The sequence below is a fragment of the Pocillopora verrucosa genome, chromosome 14, assembly GCF_036669915.1.
Source record: "Pocillopora verrucosa isolate sample1 chromosome 14, ASM3666991v2, whole genome shotgun sequence".
Lineage (NCBI taxonomy): Eukaryota > Metazoa > Cnidaria > Anthozoa > Scleractinia > Pocilloporidae > Pocillopora > Pocillopora verrucosa.
The window spans coordinates 15209221-15225039 of NC_089325.1; positions in this window are offsets into that span (position 1 = coordinate 15209221).

Genomic DNA, 15819 nt, shown 5'->3' on the forward strand with positions numbered 1-15819 from the left:
TGACGTTTCGGGACGACATGCCAACAGTATCAAATGTAAATTATTATAAGTTCAGTGGCGCTATATAAAGAAAGGAAAGTGTGAAACTAGATAAGAATAAATGAGAAGTTGAGTACCTTATTTATGAGATGTTTTTACTAAGGAAAAAGAGACCGACTCGGAACACTCAAAAAGACTCCATTCCAGCGAGACTATTCGTTTAATTGAGTGCATTATTTTCATTTATTCCATCTCATTTTTATTCTAATTTAGTTTCACACTTTCCTTTCTTTATTTAACGTCACTTAAATAACAATAATTTTACATTTTATAATGGCGGCATGTCGTCGCCGAAAGGTCATGTTTTAATCTCGCTACTCTTTATTATTCAACGGGAAACCTCCTGCGTGTTTATAAGGTTAGGGGCCAAAACGAAGATCGCCACACTTTGACATTAAACGTTTTTGAGTTGATATAACTATTTTGTTATATTCTATTTATTCATCAATTGTTTTTTACAAATCGTTTCCACATTTACACCATTTTATTTTGATTGAGGACATTCTTAATTACTGCAGAAAGAGAACAGATTTAAGGAGATATAGACCACCAATATTGACATTTCCTCTAGGATTAACACAAGGTTTAAATTAAGCAAAAATTTAGCAAAAAATTATTCAGTGACAGCCATGCCGTGCGCAGCTCTAGGAAATAATGTCGATTTATTCGAAGCTTCAACATCCCTTCGGGTATTTCAACTTTTTATCGCAAATTTAACATTGGCTTTGTTATGGTTTGGAATTAAGATCTTTCGAAGTCTTTATTTAAAGCCAAATGTTCTTTGTAATCTAAGAAGTTTATTACATCGTTGACTACAGACTCTGATGCATTTTTTGAGAAAGGATTTCTTACAGAATGCACAAGAACAGAAACAGAATGGAAAATTGTGGAGAACATCACTGAGTGTTCAGTCGTATGTCTAACCACTCAGAGTCGCCATCAATCGTAGAGTCAAGCTGTCAATTCAAAACTACGACGTTGAGACTCCTGTACTGCAAAAAAATAAATTAGGCTTCTACTTAAAGTTTGATAAACAGTTTTTATTAAGATTGACATGAAAAAATATAGCTAAGCTCCTCTTTGAAGCCGCATATTTGTGCGATGTTAAGGTAAATCCAAACCCTTGAGGGTTAACTTTGAGCGATTTTTTTTAAGTCGAAATCTTGAAACGCGCGCGAATAATTGATAAAATTGTATTTTCGTAAATACGTTGAAAAAGAGTAAGGCGCTCGCTCCCTGTTAGACGTGAACCCTCTAGCGGGCTTTACGTAGCAAACAGCTATACTGGGAGATCCTACTTCAACTCAACTTTGTTTACATTCTCGTTTAAGTCCATTATTTTTGGAAAGTACATGAGTCAATTTCTCATCATGAATGAGAGAGGATTTTATCCTCTTATGTCACGAAACATGAAATTAAGGAGAAAAATGCTCTCAGCTAAAAGCGGAAACAAAGCCAGGACTGAAAAAGCGTAAAACTTGTAAATTTCCTAATTAGAAAATATGTAGCCAGAGTTAGAGGGGTTTATGGTTTTCCCAACCTTCATAGATTTACTTTAGCGCTGAGTGTGACAAGGGTTCCTTCTTTACCCAACCCTCAAAGATTTGTTGAGAACAGGTTTTTCCCCTTGCTTTTACCCAAACTTGACCATACCGAAAGCGTTCTCGAAGAAACTAACTGGGGGAAACGAGACTGGAACCACCACTTCTCCGCGGAGATTTATCCTTTGTGGTTGACACTTTGCAGTTATATTTCATCAGTGGTCATGTTTGATACCCGATTAATTCAACGAAACAGTATTCGGCCATGTTACTGTTTAACGGCTTCCTTTGACCCAGGAGAGGAAAAATCAAAATAGCTTATGATTTTATCGAATTCTGCACTTTTGTAATTACCTTTGTCATTAATACATGTTTACGGTAATTTCTTAAAATAGGGCGCATGCGCAGAATTTTTTCTTTGCCAGAAGACACCAGGGAAAGATTAGCCTTCGATGCAGCGTCTTAAAAAGTGCGAGTTAACGATAAAAGCTCGCGATTGTTAATTCGAACGACTATTTTTTTGAATTGGAGTCCGGAGATCAGGGGCGTAATTGATGTGCGAACATGGCAAATGACCACTTGCTTGCAGGTGGCTTTTGGGTTATTCAACCCATCGGGTAAACAAAGAACGTTGGATTTGGCTGGAAGAATCAAAGATTAAGCAAATTTGTGACTAGGTCGAGTTCATCTAGTTGAGGCCAACAGAAGAGTTTCCACGTGTGATGAATGAAAAGGGTGCGAATTGTCCGGGAGGAAATTGTACGTTCCATTTTATTTCTTCCAACGGGAAAAACAACAACAACAAAAAAAAAAACGAAAAGGGAAAAAAAAGCAAAAGCAAAGTTTTGAGCCTCAACTTCGTTTATAACATAGCTAGTAAATTTGTCTAATCAAATTCAATTGCGTGAGCGTGCTTCATATTCCTATTGTGCACGCTTATGACGTCAGCTAACAAATTCCTCGAGAAAAAAACTATCGAAAAAAGAACTCAAAACTACCTCGAAAAAAGAACTCAAGAAGCTAGAGTTGTCTCGGTTACGCTTCGAGCAACTCTTACGCGTCTTTCGTGCTCTCCAAACTTCCCGCGTGCTTCATACCTCGATGAACGCACGCTGACGTATGAACCAATTGCTAATGCTAATCCAAGTTTTGCTGAGTCACGTCATTCAGCTAAATAGGCTATGACCTCGGGCTGTTAGGTTTTTTCCCGATTGCTCTCCTCTCATCTTGTTTTAGTTCATGTGGCTCCATCCGCTCTATAGTTTCAATGTTTACCAACTGATCGGGAGTAAGTTTGCTAATGATCCCCTTTCAATATTTAGACGTAAGACAGCAAAAAACTGGGTTTATTAGATATAGTCAAGGGTTAGTAATAGACTTTCCTCGTTAAATTAATGGAAATAGACAAAGAAAGTTTTCTTTAGTGGTTTAACTCCTTCAGACACTTGCCATTTTTTCGCGATCGGACTTTGTAAAAGTATCATTCGAAACAACATTTTGTCGTTTCACCGTAGTTTTCCAGGAAATTTAGCCCAAAACTTTTCTGTCACTATTTCAATATCACAATATTTTGTGTTTTGCTTATCTTCTTGTTGGATTGATGGCCTATTTTTCGTTTCCTTGTTAGTTGTTTGTTCAGTTATTAGCCACGTCCCTGTTCCGGTGTAGCGCTTATTCGATGAATTCTTCCGCATACAGCAATTCTTCATATGCAGTTGGATATCTTGAGGGAACTGGATACAGATGGATTCGAATGCACAGATTCAGACATACAAGAAGGAAACCCTCCACTCCTACCCCTCCCCCCGTACCGCTTCCCCACCCCTTTGGTCATTAAATTTTTGTACTTTTCTAAGCAGTGATTCAAGGAGAAATTCAATTACTTTTACATTATTTTACAAATTATTTTACAAACTACAATTACTTGGGTAATCTCGTTAAAAAAATTACTTGCATACAAAAGAAGGTTGGGCATTATTAGAAAATTACCAAAAATATCCTATACTTAAAATGTTCTTTTTTTCTTTATAAGAGCAGGGATGAAGAGGGAGGGGGGTGTACGCGCGTTAGCTAGCAGCGGTCGTGGGAAAGAGGAAACGAATCTTTTGTTCTAATTGACTACCTGGGCGAGGAAGATCTTGACCTATCTTGCTCAATCGGGATTTCTTGCGTGAGAAAAATTGCTTCGAGGATTTACGATGTTTGCGATTTTAGGACAATAGGAGTCTTAAAAAGCGGCAGATGACTGTCAGAACAAAGAGAAGATGAGCGAGTTTCGTGAGCCTTTTATTGTGCTATAGAAACCTGAAAATATCAAAATCAGAACACAGAGTTATATGTCACTCTTGATTATTACTAAAGTGATACATGTTTGTCTTATGGTAAACCTTGATTTATCAAGCTTGTTGGGTCAAGATGGCTGGATGTTAGCCCCTTTTTGTTCGGTCGTTTTGTTTAGCCCCGTTTTCGCTTCTTTATGCACCTTGACTTCGTCCTAATTCATAAGAATGCAAAAAAAGAAAAAGAAAACTGTGACAATGTCCTGCCATCTTGTCCTCACGCTTGGCCAATAACGCATATTTACTAAGTTATTTCAAAGATGCGGATAATGTTGTTCAAGCTTTTTCAAGTCTAAGGGCTTTCACACCGGTTAAATTTCGTTTTTCTTGAACTAAATCTAAGCATACAAATGAAATCGATTTACCGGCTCTAAAACTTATCCGAACAACTTTTTAACGCGAAATAAAAAGTATCACACAGATAAATTTGATCCGCTGAGAGCTAAAAATGACCTAAAAGAAAGATTCCCGGGACAAAACTTGACACTCAAATCCTTGATATTAGAACTTTTCAGTCCACAATCAGAGTTTAGCTTAAGGCATATGTTTCAAAACTTCAGCGATCTAAAGACGTCTCCTGGATACACTTGACAGGACTAGAACAAGTTCGCCATGTTCGCGGCCCCAGCAATTGAAAATGGAGGGGAGCTTGACGTCCAGACCAGCAACGGGACGTAGCGTGAGTCACTGGCAGTTGTGTGTCCAAAGCCCAAGGGTAGGGAGTGTAGGTTTTGGACTCCTCGGCCTCAAATTGTAGTTTTCCCGTGGGTTGAAAAAGGCTTTTTAGCTGATTTTGACAACTGCTCAGTCAGTGGGTTAGGACATTGCCCACCTTCGAGCCAGCTTAGCCGATGAAAATGCAGGGGAATTAACGTCAAGTTAGCACCTACACGCAGCCCAGTTACAGGCCCACTCAAGAGTGGATTGCAAATGTCTCTGTGTCTAAAGGTCAGCCGGGGTAAGAAGGGTAGGGACTTTGGACCCCTCGGTCAACTGGACTTTTTTTCTAAGACTGGAAAGGGCTTATCTTACTCATCTTGGTGGCACTCTATTTTGCAGGATTGGTAGTCAGGCTTGTGCCCTATCACACCTCAGCCATTGGGAAAAGACTCCATGGCTGGTAAAATTTTAACCGTTGGCCATGAAAGTCATCACCCCATTGAGACCCTCTTGGTATAGTTATTACCCACCTGCCTCGGACATGGCTATGAAGGTCAACTTAAATCCTGTGTAATGTACAGTATCATCCGACACGAAGCGAAGATAGGCCGTCGATTTAAAAAAAATAGCCGGTAAATACAGCTGTCGAGTCGACGTTGAAGAGATATCCTTGTAAATAGTAGTAACTATATCGTCCACATGATTTAGACTGCTGATGCAAATTGCTGTAGGAAGTTCCTATTTGAAGATAGTTGCACTCACAAGCAGAGCACACTTCTACGTCAACCCTGGGAAAAATATCACAAACCGACATAACTAGTTTTCAGCTCTTACCAACCTTAAGGACAGAGTGAAGGTTATCTACTGGGGGAGATAAATTACTTTGACTATATTTACAATGTTTTTATTCCTTGCCTGACCGTGTAGGGCCTTAATAGTCCCGTTACAGGATTGATTGATTACTAGCATAGTTGAAATGAAACATATCAAACTCATAGGGTACAAATAGTCTTAACATGAATATAGTGACCACGCCCTCTTCAACGCCCCACTCAAATCGAGTGTAATTTTCGAACATTTTACCATCGTGCGGATTCTCTACGGAAAAAGCACTCAATGTACCTCTGAAATATTAAACTATAATATTGTGGCTTTCTATTTCGCTAATTTTCTAACTTGAAGGTAAAGTTTTTCCCTCGTCATTTTAACCTTTACTCCGAGCGGTTTCGTGAAATTAACAAGGCGTTTTTGTTCAAAACATAACCGAGCGAAGCGTCTCGGGCGATATCCCTTTTATGTAAGTGCAATTTAAAAATGTATCGCCAGAATCAAAATGAGGAACAAACAAGTGTCGAACAAAAAGTAGATTTACCCTCGTCAAATGGAGTTTCAAAACAGCTGTATCTTCCTCCTTTTGATTTTTTCCTGTTTTGTGAGCGTGAAAGCAGTAGGAGAGGGATACGAGATAAACGAGATAAACAAGTAAGATTTGTGAAGTTCATCGCAGTATGAAGTCTAAATAAATGCCTTTTTTAAGCTTGTTCGCTGGATTTTTCGTAAAATTCCCTGATTAATTTTTCGTTTCAGCTTACTAATCTATACTATTTCAAAGCAAAGAAGTTTTAAGAGAAAACCATGAGTCGGTCCTTTCAATAATTGTAAACAAAGTGTTTGAGCAATCAGGTATACGAGGTATAATAATCAATAGCCATATATCAGAAGTCTTCTGAAAGAAAATATCTGTTTTCAGAAAGCTGTCAAGAAAGCTAGTAATCGTGGCAATTAAATGCACTTCTTAGCAATTTGGAAACGGGCCCTCGGTATCGATTTAAGGTGTATTACAACGAGGTTGATGTACATCAGCTTAAAGATGAGAACAGCCGGTTGAGGGGAGAAAAAAACACAATTAGAAGAATCGTCGGTACAGGAGAAGGCAAAGCGATTGCGAGTGGATAAAAAAGCCCGAGAAGCTCTCGAGAAAGCTGAGAAGAAAGGAGCCTTCTACAATAAAAAATTTATTCAGTTGGCCAAAAAAGTGATTACAAATGGGAAAAAAGGTACAGGCCCAGCTAAGAAGAAGTTTCTAAGCACCATCAAAAGAGAATTAAAAACCAACTGAAGGAGGAGTGCCAAACTACACTCTCCTTTCTTGGGCTGTACAATTTTGTTGCAACCAAAATTGAAGTCCTCAACACTGAGACTAATCAATATGAAACTTTCAATCTTGTTGGAGAGGGAGAGCTGCCATTTACAGAGTCTGAACCAAAGGCCCTTAATAATGATGACATTGATAACATCGAATGGAAATGTAAAACTTAAAGGAGATAAGAGCAAATAATTGCACCTATAAAATTGAATACTTTTTAGGTGGAGATTTGAAATTTTTAGCACTGGTATGTGGTTTAGGCAGGGCAAATGAGGATTATGCTTGTGTGTGGTGCAAGTGTCCCAGGGAGCAACGGTGGGACACAAGCAAAACATGGTCAATTAATGACCCCAAATTTGGTGATAGAACTGTTGCCTAAATAGCAAGGTTTTCCACTGGAAAGAAATTAAACTGTAAGGCACAACCATTATTTGATTTTATACCTATGGACCATGTCATCATAGATACATCACATTTTTTCTGAGGATTTCAGATGTTTTGATTGACTTGTTCATAAGAGAGCTGAGAAGAAGTGATGCTATTGAGAAAAAAAAATCTCTGATGGATTCCCAAGAGATAAATATAAACACATGGCATGTTATGAAGAATTTATCAAAAGAATGGGAATCACCTTTAATTTTAGAATCAACAAAGACAGCAAAAAGCTGGAATATAGAGATCTTACTGGACCAGAAAAGTTGAAACTCTTTCAGAATATAAACATTCCGACCTATGCTTGTCCCACACTGCAGTCAAAACAAAGACGTACAAGTGATCTGGGCTAAATTTATGGACATAATTGGTGATTTGAAGCTAGATTTTACATCTTAAGAGGGTATTCTTGAACTGCAAAGAAATATCAAATCATGGTTTGAGCACTTTCTCAAAGTTTACCAAACAAAATATGTCACTCCCTACATGCATGCACTATGTTATCATGTTCCTGAGTTCCTGTCACTTTATCAGAACATAGCATATTACACACAGCAAGGCTTGGAAAAATACAATAATAGAGCTTCTAAAGATTTCTTCAGATCCACAAATCACAAAGGGGTTGATGCCCTCAAACAACTGTTTCTGAAGAAAAACAGGATTCAGTTCCTGGAGCCAGCAGGTTATGAAAGGGTTATGAACACCTACAACGATGAGCTTGTATTTAATGATTGGACTTCTTTGTCCCAGCCAATACTTAATAGTTCCTGGAATTACATAGGCAAAATCTTCAGCTACATTTAAAATTCTTTCATCCCACTTCAGCTCCAGATATGAATCAAGCACCCTATTTGACTGCAATTGGTAAACCATCTTCCCTCTTTGAAGAACGCCGGGCAAAACACTCCCAAGACCTTCCATGAAAACATCTTGGTCAACATTAAGGTCTATGTTTATATCAGGGTCCTCTCGCCGTCCAGACCAAAGCTTTTTCTTCATTTCACGAGCAAGTTGGCCATGGAACGATTCTTTTCTATCCTCTAGAGAGTTTTCCGAGGGAATGAACCGCTTTTCGCGGCGAACAAACGGAAAATATCCAGATCCTCTATCGGCCCTGAAGGGTGTCCATTCATCGAAGCATGTGCTATAGCCAAAGTAATGAATTTTCAACCTCTCTTGTTGATTTTGTCAACCTCCCTGATCTCAATATCATGCAGTTTTGTATCTTTCTATCGTGGATTCGCCTTTCTAACGGGGGTGTATGTTAAGTATTTATTGCAAAATCGCTTTGCTTTTTTTATTTCCCTCTTTGACTTATCCGCCATTTTGAAAATTCGCAACGGAGAGCATGCGCATTACGTAGGGTTAGTGGACGCGTATACCTGGAACCGAGAAAAACAAATGTTCGTCGCGCTGGGGAAAGATTTGATATGCATAAGCGTGATTTCAAGATCGAGCGGGCGCGCAGGGCTAGTTTCATTTGGAGTCACAAGTATGAATTCAGACCAAAATAGTACGACACAGAGTTAAATTACCACTTTATTATTTCCATTTTGAATACAGGATTTTTCAGTTAGTCTGCACAAATATCTTATTGATCCAGTACTAAGCTGGTTTGTAGAAAGTTGTCCTTCATTCTTTTGAAATTTGATTAGTTACTTTAAAGAAGCCTTGAAATCTGATTGGTTGTTGTGTTTTAGCCTTCTCATTAGCTGGAAAAAGATGCGATTAGGAGAAAAAAAGGGTGCAATTCGTGATTTAATTGCACCAATGACAGCCAAGCAGTTTGCAAGGATCTCCACTGATTTCCAAATGAGTGTGATAAAGATAGTTATAACTATTTTTTCATGATTATTAACATAATTATCAGTCACTACAATAACATCAAAATAAAATAAGAAAAGCAATCTGGTAATTTTGCCGGTTACTTGAAGCGTTTCACCTCAATCATTTGCAGTATTATCAACCAAATAGTTTTTTTTACTCTCGTCCTCTTTTTCTTATTTGGTATCGTCATCAAAAGGAAAGAAAACCCACGCTGGCCATGCAGCTTTCGAAAACAATGACGTGTTTCGGAGCTTTTTTCAAATATTCTTTCGTCAAGATGGTTGACATTGCTCTCGCTCCTTTTTAGAGGATGCAAGCTACGAGGTTGGAGATGCACCATCTAAAAAAATTGCCCAGTCCCGCCTGTAATCATGTTTAAATCCTCTCGGGAACTAGTACCATATTTCAGAGGGTTTAAAGGTAATTTTCTAAGTTGTTATGAAATGACTTTGTGATTTCGTTTGTGTCTGCTTTTAGATGTCCATTAACATAATGGTTGACGGCAGCATGAAAGGAAATCGAAATGAAGTGTGAGCCTCAGAGTTTGGATGTTTCTGACGAGTGTTATTTCTAAAAAAAAATTTCCTGCAAAAACGATATCGAATGTCATGATAAGTGTCGGGAATTGTAATGCTCCAACATTTGGTCTCATTCTTACCATAAGTACCTGACTCAGGATATTCAAGTTCACCACTGGGAGCTGTGATGTTCGTTATGCCATTGGGACAAACTATTATGAAGACAAAGAGTAAGTTTAAATGTTGACTTCATATCTCACCCAAAATTGAGAGAATCCATGTGAGATTATCCTGATACGACGGAGTCACTCGAACTCTTTAGTGGAGTGGCAAGTTGCTAACTTCCCCGAGAAGTAGATTGTTTTTATCACTGATTCATTTAAATCTGACTACCTCGAGCCCTTACTGACTCGTAGCTGATGCGAAATAGAGCTGAGCGCACTGAATTCCTTCAGCAAAGCCTTGTATCAAAGTAAAATCTGGTTGCTTATCAAGCGAATAAAATTTGCGTTATGAAGTCATGACCAAATAGTCCGTTCCGTCTGTCCATACCTCAGTACGAGAACTTACATTCAGACTGCACAACAAACCGCATTTCGAGCACAAGTCAGGGCATTTTATTCTGGGTAGGGAATAGGAAACCGAAAAAGGAAATGCAGAAGCACGAAAACAGGAGAAATCCCACAAAACCCCATTGCTCGTGTATCAGATAATATGCAATCTAATAAAGAGCAAAGTAGGGAATTACTTGTCTCATATTGTTAATTTCGTGATTTATTTGGTGTTCCGAGTAGAATTATTGATTAATGAATAAAGGGGATAGGTTTCTGAAGAAACTTTGGTGCTGCTTCGGTGGGAGAGTATAACAGGGTAATTTAGTACTATCAGCTGAGTTGATTACGTAAATTGGCTTCTGTAAAGAGTTTAAAAGATGATGTTTCGAGCATTAGCCCTCCGTCTATCGCTTTAACGAAGGGCTGACGCTCGAAACGTCAGCTTTTAAACTCTTTACGGTGGCCAATTAACGTTATCAACTCAGTTGACAATACTAAATTACACAATTATTGATTGTTTGATTCATTATTTTGAAAACTTTGGATGGCAGATTTTTAGCTAACTGCTCGATGAAATCAGGGTAATTACCTTGTGTCGCCCATTTTCTGAACAAGGATGTGCTCCATTTTCTTAAAAATACTTCATTGTGCTTTATAGACATCGGCAGTGTCAAACATCAGACAGTCTACACCCAAAAGAAACAAAATGAAATATTTCCATCAGTCTAAATGACTCTGATTGGGTGGCATTTCCAAATTTTGCTAAATTTTCCTAAGTCTGTCAAGTAAAGTAGATGCAGCCTCAATTACTTTTTGAAGGTGTAGGTGCACAGATTAAAACGTGAACGCGTATACTGTATGCGCAGCATGTATAGAATTCTAGACATGATTTTTCAAATATGAATGTGAAAGTACGTGTGCAGGCGATTCCCCTTTTAAAATGGAATAGCTTAAGCCTTGAAATTTATCAATTGCTGAAGGCCTTATTTAGTATAGTGTGACGTCGCGTTGTACATGCTTGAACTCGAGTGTCATGTTTGCTTTAACTTTGGACTCACGATTAGTGCAAAAAACTTGTGAAGATCGTCGATTGGAGAATAGGTATTTTAAAGGTCGTAGTCGATATCTTTCTGCTATTAGTTACAATCACTAAAAACGTTCGTTGGGTTGAAGAACTGTTGATATTGGAATCAACATCAAGTTTATAATAAACTGAATACATTTACGATGAATTTGCATTTTATACCGAAACAGTTAGGGTTGAAACTTACTTGAATCGCATTGCCCTTTCTCAAAGAATAGTAATAAAACTGAAACAAGAAAAAATTCATTAGACATAAGACTGAAAAAAATTAAGGAGGTGGCCATATAGACTGGCTTTTGTCCACATTTTTTTTTTTAGGTAGCAAGAACCTAGGCAAAAAGCAGAAGCAGGAGAGAACAATGGGACATTACTTTCTCATGTCTAGAATAGATTGGGACCAGACAGGGTTTAAATTGCATAAGAGAAAAAATAGACTTAGAGCAGAATATAACCGGAAACTAAAATAAAAAATAACAAACAACTGAAACAAGAAAAAATTCATTGGACATTTGACCAAAAAAAAGATGCAAGAGATGGTCATATAGACTGCTCTTTATCTGTAATTTTTCATATAACACGAGAACCTAGGCAACAATCAAAGGAGAACAATGGGACATGATTTTCTCTTGTCTAAAAGAGATTGGGACGAGACAGAGTTTTAATCGCATAAGAGAAAAAATAGCAGAAAATAACCGGAGATAAAATAAAATACAAGATGAAATACAAATGCATTCGAAAATAAAATTTGCTTTCCAAATGAAGGAAATTTACTCCATGACCATTTTCATTAGGTGCAGCGCATAGGAAGCTCGGTGTCTGCAAAACAATCGCCCTTAAACTCCCTAACGTCTCGACTGCGTTGTTTCTGGATTTTTCTAAAACAAGCATTTCTTTCTCTAAATTATTTCATTAGTGAATGGACTTCCGTGTCGATTCCGTGTATTTTGTACAGTTTATAAGGACTTAAAAGACCCAGCTTATCAAAATGAAATAAGCCAAAAAGATTTAATTCACTTCAAATACGGCCAGGTTAACGAAAGTACTCTAACTCCTTGCTAAGGTTGCGCAGGATTTACCCGGTTTTGAATGGAGTGAACGAACGCCCTGTCAAATCCATAGGCGAGCTGTTAGACACTTGTCACATTGTCACAAAGATTTACAGGCTAAAAGACATAAAGGAAATGAAAATCAAAAGAACTAAACTTGAAAGCGGGAAAAATGATACTGGTGCGTCGCTCTCTGAGAAATTAGGATGTTTTGATACATGAGGGATGAACAACTTACCAATAACAGAAGCAGCTGTAATGAGTTGGTTGGATTTAAATACTCCTATTCTTCCACTCCGTAAATTTCTTTCAGTCTGTAACAATAAAATATCAGGATTCACTGAGCAGAGTACGACAAAGGCCTGCATGGTTGGTAAAATAACAGTAACCTTATCCAAATATGTTTAAACATATTGACCACAATTTTCCTTTGTCTACAACCGAGGGAGGAATTGCGTTTTGGCAATTTTTTAGATCGGTTTTTCGGTTTTTGTGCCAAAAAACTTCAGTTTTTCGGTTTTGGTGTTCATTGCAGTTTATGAATTTTCCGTTTTTCAGCATTTGGTTTTCGGTTTTCGCGAAAAATAGTAACGAGTTTTCGGATTTGATATCCGGAGCGGTTTTTGGTTTTTCCTATTTGAACACAGGCGGCTCAACCTTCAGCTGTGAGATGATTATCTTACAAGATAACAGTCATGGTGAAATTAAAAGGTTTGTATGGGAATATTTACGACCGCTTTAAGAAATAAAAAGATAAGTCAAATTCTCACAAAAAATACCTCACCTTACTTCCTCAGTACACTGTTTTTTCCTCGTTAAATTAATAGGAATAGGCAAAGAAAGTTTTCTTTGGTTGTTTAACTTTTTCAAAAAAAATGCCATTTTTTTCTCAGTATTTTTTGCAATCGGACTTTGTAAAAGTATCATCCAAAACGACATTTTGTCGTTTCACAGTAGTTTTCCAGGAAATTTACCCCAAAACTTGTGTTTTGCTTATCTTCTTGTTGGATTGATGGCCTTTTTTTCGTTTTCTTGTTAGTTGTTTGTTCAGTTATTACCCACGCCCCTGTTGCGGTGTAGTGCTTATTAAAAGCATTTTTCCGCATATACCAAAACCTCATGTGCAGTTGGATATCTTAAGTGTTCATTGAGTTTTTATACCTTTTTGAAGCAGTGATTCAAGGAGAAAATTCAAGGGAAGTTCCAGAAAGTCATTCGAATACTTCGATTATTGGGTAATCTCGTTAAAAAAAAATTATTGACATACAAAAGAAGGGCGCACATTATTGGAAAACTACAAAAAATATTCTGTAGTTAAAGTTTTCTTTTTTTTCTCTCTTTTTTAGTGCGGGAATGGGGGAAAACTGAGGAAAGGGGGGAAGAGGGTGCACGCACGCTAGCTAGCAGCGCTCGTGGGAAAGAGGAAGCGAATCCTTTGTTCTAACTGACTACCTGAGCGAAGAAGATCGACCCATCTTGCCCAATCGAGATTGCCCGCGCGGGAATAAATTGCTTCGAGGATTTACAGTTTCTGTGATTTTAGGACAATGTCAGCAATGGAGTCTTAAAAAGCGGCATATGACTGTCAGAACAAAGAGAGGATGAACAAGTTTCGTGAGCCTTTTATTTTGCTATAAAAACCTGAAAATATCAAGACTATAAGACTATAAGACTATATCAAGTGATAAGTCACTCTTGATTCTTCCTAGTGATACATGTTTGTTATATGATAAATCCTTGATTTACCAAGCTTGTTGGGTCAATATGGCTGAATTTTAGCCCCGTTTTGTTTTGTTTAGTTCCGTTTTTGATTTATTATGCACCTTGACTTCGTCCCAGCCATAAGAATGCAAAAAAAGACAAAAACTATGACAATGTCCTGCTATCTTGTCCTCACGCTTGGCCAATAACGCATATATACTAAATTACTTTTAAGATGCACCTAATGTTGTTCAAGCTTTTTCAAGTCTAAGGGCTTTCACACCGGTTACATTTCGTTTTTCTTGTACTAAATTTATGCATATAAATGAAACCGATTTAACAATAAAAGTGATCCGAAAAACTTTTTAACGCTAAAAAAAACCACAATACGCAGATAAATTCGATCTGCTAACAGCTAAAAATGATCTAAAAGAAAGATTCCCGGGACTAAACTTCACACTCAAATCCTTGATATTAAGACTTTTCAGTCCACCTTAGAGTTAAGCTAAATGCATATGATTCAAAACTTCAGCGATCTAAAGACATCTCCCGGATACACTTGACAGGACTAGAACAAGTTGTTCATTGACACATGCATGATCAAAGCTGAGAAATGAAGAAGCATCATTGGACGCCTTACAGGTAATCCGCTTCCCCGTCCTGAAAAAAAGAGAAAAATAGAAAGATAGATGTAAAGACAATATACAAACCATGCCTTTTTTGTGGTTAGTTGACTAGATAGAGGAAAAAAAGTTCGCTGTGTATAAAAAACAAATCAAAAATAAAATTCAAAACAAACAAACAGAAAAATTCAAACATTGTCCTGCGGCGATTACGTCAAGTTGTAAAACACTGAGATTATCTAATATGGGTTGAATGAGCTCTACTTTCCAAAGGAAAAGATGTAAAAAAAACCTACGTGCCGCGTCACTAAAGATAGACGTAAAAGTAACTCATCGATATAAAACAACTGCTTTAAAAGAAGCTTTGAGTCCCTTGTTTACAGTAGTGGAATTACTGTCACTCAGGAACGGTAAATTCAGTTGACCAGTAGACGTTGACGATATATCCTTGTAAATAGTTGTAATTATTTCGTCCATATAATTTTGACTCCTGGTGCAAATGGTTGTAGTAATTTCCTTTTTGAAGATAGTCGTACTTACAAGCAGTGCACATTTCTACGTCAACCCTGGGAAAAGTATCGCAAACTGATATAACTGGTTTTCATTTCTTACCAACCTTAAAGAAAAGGTAAAGATTGATCTACTGGAAAAGATAAACTACTTTGAATATATTTACAATGTTTTTATCCCTAGTCTGACCGTGTTGGGCCTTAAAAGTCCCGTTACAGGATTGATTGATTACTGATATAATTGAAATGAGTAAAGTGCAATCTGGTCTGAAATCATACGCGTGATTTCAAAATCGAACGGGCGCGCAGAGCGAGTTTCATTGGTAGTCACAAGTATGATTTCAGACCAAAATTGCATCACACAGAGTTCAGTTACCACTTTATTACATCCATTTTGAAAACGCAAAATTCAGTCTCTCAAATACAGGATTTTTCAGTTAGTCTGCGAAAATATTATATTGATCCAGTCCTGCTTTCTCGTTGGCTTTGGAAAAGATGCGATTAAGAGCAAAAAAGGTGCAATTCGTGATTTAATCGTCGTACCAATGAGAGGAGAGCAGTTTCATTTGCAAGGATCTCCGGCGATTTCCAAGTTAGTGAAAGATATTTATAATTATATTGATGATGATTATTAACACAATTATCGGTCATTATCATAACATCAAAATAAATTTCTTTTACTCTCGTCCTCTTTTTCTGATTTGATATCGTAATCAGAAGGAAAGAAAACACGCTGACCGAGCAGTTTTCGGAAAAAAAAGCCGTTAGTTGTTTTTCTTTTTTTTGCATTCTTGTGGTTG